Raw genomic sequence first — 7,287 nt, 5'->3', positions numbered from 1 at the left:
ATCAGGATAAGTCTTATTCTATATCTCTAAACTCAGAATCGTGGTGAAGCCTACTCGGGTGGAACCAGCTGCTGAAGTGATCAGAAGGACTGAACCTCCTGCCAGAGTGACAAGATCATCAGCACTTTCAAGTAAGTCTGCAATTGCTTCTGATGATGATTTGAATTTATTTGATGCACTCCCCATATCTGCCATGCTCAAACACTCTTCAAATCCCCTCACTCCTATTCCTGAATCCCAACCAGCTGCACAAACCACCTCTCCACCACATTCCCCAAGGTCTTCATTCTTTCAACCTTCCCCTACTGAAGCACCTCTCTGGAATTTGCTCCAGAACCAACCCTCTAGGTCAGAAGAACCAACCTCTCCCATTACCATTCCATACAACCCATTAACTTCTGAACCCATCATTCATGACCAACCAGAGCCTACCCAAACAGAACCTGGACCCAGAACCTCTGATCACTCTGTCCCAAGAGCATCAGAACGTCTGGCTCCCAGAACTACTGATACAGACTCTTCCACAGCCTATACACCTGTATCCTTCCCAACCAATGTTGCTGACTCTTCTCCCTCCAATAACTCTGAATCCATTAGAAAATTCATGGAGGTCAGAAAAGAAAAGGTGTCTACCTTAGAAGAGTATTATCTCACTTGTCCAAGCCCTAGGAGATATCCTGGCCCTAGACCTGAACGTCTAGTTGACCCAGATGAACCTATCTTGGCCAATCCTTTACAAGAGGCAGACCCTTTGGCTCAACAAGCTCACCCTGCCCCTGACCAACAAGAGCCTATTCAACCAGAACCTGAACCGGAACAATCTGTGTCTAACCAATCCTCGGTTAGATCACCTCATCCTCTGGTTGAAACTTCAGAACCTCACCTTGGAACCTCTGAACCCAATGCTCAAACGTTTAACATTGGCTCTCCACAAGATGCCTCTGAAGCTCACAGCAGCAATCGCCCAGCCTCTCCTGAAACCAACCTCTCCATAATTCCTTATACTCCCCTCCGACCCACATCTCTCTCTGAGTGCATCAATATTTTCTATCATGAAGCCTCCTTGAGGCTACGCAATGTGCACGGTCAGACTGACCTAAGTGAGAATGTTGAACGTGTGGCTGATGAGTGGAACACTCTGGGCACTTGGCTAGTGGCTCAAGTTCCAATTATGATGCAGCTCCTGCATGCAGAGGGAAGTCAGAGGATTGAGGCTGCAAAGCAAAGGTTTGCTCGGAGGGTGGCTCTTCATGAACAAGAACAGAGAAATAAGCTTCTTGAAGCTATTGAAGAAGCCAAGAGAAAGAAAGCTCAAGCAGAAGAAGCTGCACGTCAAGCAGCAGCTCAAGCTGAACAAGCCAGACTAGAGGCAGAACGACTTGAAGCTGAGGCTGAAGCCCTTAGATGCCAAGCACTTGCACCAGTAGTGTTTACTCCTGCTGCTTCTGCTTCCATTCCAGATCCTCAAGCTGCTCAGAATGTTCCTTCCGGTTCTACTCAGTCAAGCTCATCCAGACTCGACATCATGGAACAGCGTCTTGACATTCATGAATCCATGCTAATTGAAATGAAGCACATGATGATGGAACTTCTGCGTCGAACTGATAAACCTTAGTTTTAGGATCTCTTCATTTTTTCTTTAACGTTGTTTTATTTTTGTTAACCTCTATTTCTTTTTATTTATTTATTCTACTTTGTTCGTTTGTGATTATCTATGCATATCTATATATATTTGTGTCACATATGTTTGCAAAAATCTTTTTATTCATAATATCTTTATGTTTACATCATACATTCTTTCCCTAAAGTCTAGAATGGAGGATCCCTCCTCATTTTTCTGCACTCCTGGCGCTGCTCTGACCTATCCTTCTCCAGACGCTCCAGTGCATGCTGGATGTTGCTGAGCCTGTTCTTTAGCTCATCCCTCTCCAGAATCTCTTCAGAAGTCTTGAGTTTCTCTTCCAAACTCTCTTTTTCTTCCAGCAGCTTGAGTTCAAGCCGGCTGAGTTCTTGCACCTCCTCAACGAAGGCAAGAAATTCCCTCAGGTCTCTCTTCAACTCTGGACGCAGGTCCTCCTCCAGCAGTGTCCGTGTTAGCTCCAAGATGGTTGTTGTACCCTCTGGATGCCTGATGTTAAGGATCAAGTCCTCCTCGAAGGCCTTCTTCCTCAGCTCTTCTAGTGCTACGATGTATGATGCCATTTTTTTTTTCTTCCTGAAAATTGTTCGAGGTGTGAAGCTTACCTTTCTCTCCAACGCTTTATATAGGCTTCACTTTCTCTCTGAAAGTTAATGCTCCTACAGTTTCTCGAGGTTAAGTTCTTGGTAACTGCCCTTCTCTTTACTCCCTTGACCGGTGATAAACGTTCTTCTCTTGCATTAACTCTTCTATTTATTTCGCCTAACTCTGATTCTTGCATAATTTTCATTTTCTTTAAACTTAGACCTTCTCTAAGGGGGAGTACCTTGTACTTCAAGCTAAGTTTTTCACACCCCAAGCTTTTTGCTTATGACAAAAAGGGGGAGTAAACCCAGTTTTTGATGTGTAAGATGTGTTAGTGTGATTTATTTTTTCTTTTGGAGAATTTAAGAGTTCCACCTTCATGACCATAGATGTGTCACTGGGCAAATACAAGGAATACATTTCACTTCTTCTGAAGTGATTCTAGTTGACTCTGATACCCAAGACTCTGATACCTTGTCCGTGACTCTGATTACTTATGCGCTCTGATTACTCGATTTTCATCTATGTCATAAGTTTTTCACTCTGAACTCTTATATCATTTAGCTCAGAATCTAGACTTTACTAACGTTTTCATCAAGTATTAGATTCAGGGGGAGCTAAGCTCAGAATCAAGCAGTGACTTGAATTCAGAATGAGCAAGATAAACTATTCACATCAGGATAAGTCTTATTCTATATCTCTAAACTCTGAGTGAATTCAGTTTAATGTTTAAGAATTGTTCATCAAAAATCTTAGTTTTGTCATCATCAAAAAGGGGGAGATTGTAAGATCAAGTTTTGATCTAGTAGTACAACTCTATGTTTTGATGATTACAAGTTAACCTTTTGATATGAACAATTGTGGTACTCTAACGTGTTTTTCTGAGTGTGCTATTTACAGGCTCTGACCTCAACTCAATCTCACACAAATCAGAAGCACTGTGTATAAAGAGCAACCCAAGCAACGCTTTCGCATTCACCATGTTCAGTATGAACAGTGGAAAAGCTTCAGAAGTTCTGAAGTTATACAAACTCTGATGTGGACTCAGTCACTAGAAGCTCTGAAGATCCAGAAAGTCTGATAACCAAGAAACACTGAAGGCTCAGATATTCTGATGGTGTAGAAGACTCTGAAGATCCAGAAGCTGAATAGTGGAAACTCTGATGTCCAGAAGCAAGATACTCTGAAGACCATGTTCTTCCCTCTGAGTTCAGAATCATAAGAAACAATGGTCAGAGGATCTGGGCTTTCCCTCTGACTCTGATCAACCGGCTTCACAAGTTCCAATATGAAGCATTCCCCTGATCAGAAGTCTCCTAGGTTTAAAGGTCAAGTCGCTATCCAAGTACAAAAGCAACTGTACCTTCCTGACGACCTACCTAACAGTCTCAGACACAGCAGAAGCTGGATTTTCCAGAACTGCCCTCCAACGGTAGCATTTCCCATGCAACGCTCAACCCTAATCCTTGGAGTATATAAAGAGGCTGAAGACTGAAAGAAGCGGCAAGAAGCATTCACATACGCGCAAGACAAACTTAAATTCTTCTAAGCTTTCTTTCATCCGAAAATTCATTGAGTTTACTATTAGCTTTTTAGAAGCAAATCTCTTGTAAACTATTCTTTGATAAACAGTTTGTTTAGTTCCTTTAGGAGATCAAGGTTGATCGGATCCTAGAGAAGACTAAGAGAGTGAATCTTAGTGTGAGCTAAGTCAGTGTAATTGTTAGTCACTTGTAGGTTTCAAGTGCAGTTGTAACTCTTACCTGATTAGTGGATTGCCTTCATTCTAAGAAGGAAGAAATCACCTTAACGGGTGGACTGGAGTAGCTTGAGTGATTTATCAAGTGAACCAGGATAAAATCCTTGTGTGCTTTTCTATCTCTTATCTTTAGCACTTAAGTTCTCGAAAGATTTGTCAAAATCATTAAGGTGGAAGTTTTATACTGAAAACGTTATTCAAACCCCCCCTTTCTACCGTTTTTCATACCTTCAGTATAAGTTTCTTTTAAGAAATGAGAGTGTGATTTATATTTACTCTATCTTTTATTGTGACAAAATGTAATATTTAAAAATAAAAAAAATATTTCTGCAAAATAGATAGAATATTTATTCTTTCTTTCTTTTTCTTCTTCATATTTTTCAAATAATATTTAAAAAAATTAAAATAATTCAATGAGAAAAATAATGTTTTTTATAGGCAAATGTTAACTGTTAGTAATGTTAGTAAATTAGTCATTCTCAGAGTTCAGACCCTGCACCCTTCATCTCACCCAACCCTTATGTCCATAGCTTTTACCACTTGAACTATCATTCAGAAAACGAGAAAAATAATGTATTTGTATATCTTTTCCATTATATCAGGCATGGTTATAAAAACCTGACCGAACCGGCCGGTTCGACCGTATAAACCTGGAACCGGACCCCTGGCCGGTCCAAAACACTCACAGAACCGCATGGGAGAAAAACCGTTGTTGAACCGTCCAAACCGGCGTTGAACCGGTGAAAACCGGCCAGTTGGCGGTTTTGAGCGGATTTCTGTTTTTATTTTTTTTTTCGTTTTTTTGAAACAATGGGCTCGGCCCATGCCCAATATTAGGATTCAGGAAAAAAAAAAGATTGAAAAACTGAAGGTTTTGAATAAAAGACTAAAAAAACACTAAAAAATGAAATTGAAAATTAAAGGCTCAACAACCAGCAGCATCAACCCTAGTCACCCATCTCCGCCGCGCTCCACCCGCCACCGTGCTCCTCCCGCCGCCGTAGTCCTCCTGCCGCCGTGCTACTCCCGCCGCCGAGCTCCGCCCGTCGTTGCCACTTCCGTGCTTTCTTTCTGGTGCGTTCTTCTTCTTATGTTTGTGTTCTGCGCCTTGTCTTCGTGACTTCTCTTGTTGGCTAGCGTGATGTTGCTTGCCCGTGGCCCTGTGCGCAGAGAGTTGGTAGATGGATGTCTCTCTCCCTGATGCTCCTCTACGTTTGGCTGCTCTGTTCTAGTTTTGTTGTAGTCTCTGTTTCTTTTTGCTGGCAGTTTGTGCCACTCTTGTTTTTATGCTTTCCCTTGTTCCTTTGTGTAATGACTCTCTTTTTATTTATATAATAATTTATTCTCTTTTTTCGAAAAAAAATTCTTCTTCTGTAATGCTGCTGTCTTTAGTAAACAATTTCATTCTTTTAACAACTTAACATTATATGATTCAATCATTCAACTATCAAAATTATCAAACATACATCACACGAGGACAAAATTGGTAGAATTGGTGCTGGAAGTGTTTTAGTCTATTCTTTCTTCATGTGCTTCAATGGTTGTTTTTTTTTACCAGTAAAATATATATACAACTACATTACGGTTAAAGTGCATGCAGAAAGTTTTTGGTTACAATATTCAGAAAGTTTAGATCTTGATTTCCTTTTGTAAATATACAAATCACATAGTACTATTTCCATTTGCATAGGTCACATAATAAATTAGGCTTCAACACTACCTTATATATATTATATAATTTTTAGCGGTAAAACCGGTTGAACCACGGTTGAACTACGGTTGGACCAATGAACTTCAAACCGGTGAGGGTATCGGTTTGGTCACCGGTTCGGTTCTGATAACCTTATCAGGCTAGCACACTCTTGTGGCATGTGGGCAGGAGATGTAGGACCGTCTCTCTGTTATTTCTCTAGTTCAGGTCAAGGTAAGAAAATAAATGGAATGGCTACATCTTCTCCGTCTCCCTCACGAACTCCTCATCGAAATCTTATCATGGCTTCCTATGAAATCCCTGGTGCAATTCAGGTGTGTATCCAAGTCATGGAACTCTCTCATCTCTGATCCTCAATTCGTGAAATTGCATCTTCACAGATCAATTTCTAGAAGCACAGATTTTACGCACACCAGGTTACTGATAAAATGCCTCACCGACGATCTGGGTGAACCATACATCTCATCTCGCCCTGTAAGTTCATTACTGGAAAGCCCATCAGCCACTGTAGGAAGCCGAAGTTGTATCTCCGGGTATGATTTCATTGGTACCTGCAACGTGTTGATTTCTATGTGGAAAATAGAATATGACAAATCAAAAAGAAAATACTTCTCCCTGCTCCGATTCTGGAATCCAGCTACAAAGACATGTCTCAATATTCGCCACCTACATATTCCCCAGGCTATCACTATCTTGGGTTTGGTTATGATTGTTCAAGTGACACCTACAAGGTGGTAGGAGTGACAGTGGTCCCTGATACAATGGTGAATGTTTACAACATGGGTGATAATTGTTGGAGAACAATTCAAATTTTCCCTCATACCCCTATGCATCTCCAAGGATTTGCGGTTTATGTGAGTAACACTCTTAATTGGTTAGCAACTCTACCATGCGATGTAATCTTTCCAAAAGATGTAACGATGGACAGTGATAAATTAATGGACACTGATCCGTACTTCATTATTTCGTTTGATTTGGGGAAAGAAGAGTATGCACAACTGTCATTGCCTTATAGTCCTCGGCGTAGAAAGGAATTTGAGCCAATTCTTGGGGTTTTAAGAGGTTGCCTATGTATTTCTCAAAATAGCAAGGAAACACGTAATTTTGTATTATGGCAAATGAAGGAGTTTGGAGTGCACCAATCATGGACTCAGCTGTTCAGCATTATTGTGGATGAAAAAATTCTTAACGTGCCCTGTTTTGCGGTGTGCATGTCTGAGAATGGTGATGCCCTGTTGTTTGCAAGATTTGATGTGTCCCAAGCAGTTATCTATAATCAGAGAGATAATAAATTAGAAGACACGAAAATTTCTAACGACATCGTTGGTTTCTATGTCAAGAATTACATTGAAAGCTTGGTTTCACCTTCTTGAAAGTAAGTATGTTTGGTACGTTTTAGCTATCACCTTTAGACTTTATTCTTAGATCATATATCATTTTTCAAATCTTTGTTGGGATAGATAAACACTGCTGAATAGAATATGTGAATGTTTACTGCTGCATTAGGACTAATATGTTGAATTTTTTAATATTGCTAGCGATCGTATCAAACTTAGGTTTGGATCAATTTGTTCATGTTTTATAATTTGTTTG

The 7,287-nt window shown here is 40.4% G+C and overlaps 1 pseudogene; it reads left to right on the top strand.

Annotated features, from left to right (window-relative positions):
- The first annotated feature begins 5,879 nt into the window (after positions 1–5,879).
- On the top strand, positions 5,880–7,067 carry LOC130719193 (F-box/kelch-repeat protein At3g23880-like; annotated as a pseudogene).
- The last annotated feature ends 220 nt before the right edge of the window (positions 7,068–7,287 follow it).

Source organism: Lotus japonicus, chromosome 5, assembly GCF_012489685.1.
Source record: "Lotus japonicus ecotype B-129 chromosome 5, LjGifu_v1.2".
In the NCBI taxonomy this organism is placed as follows: domain Eukaryota; kingdom Viridiplantae; phylum Streptophyta; class Magnoliopsida; order Fabales; family Fabaceae; genus Lotus; species Lotus japonicus.
Note: the sequence above shows the minus strand (reverse complement) of the source record. Positions and strands in the feature narration are given on the sequence as shown.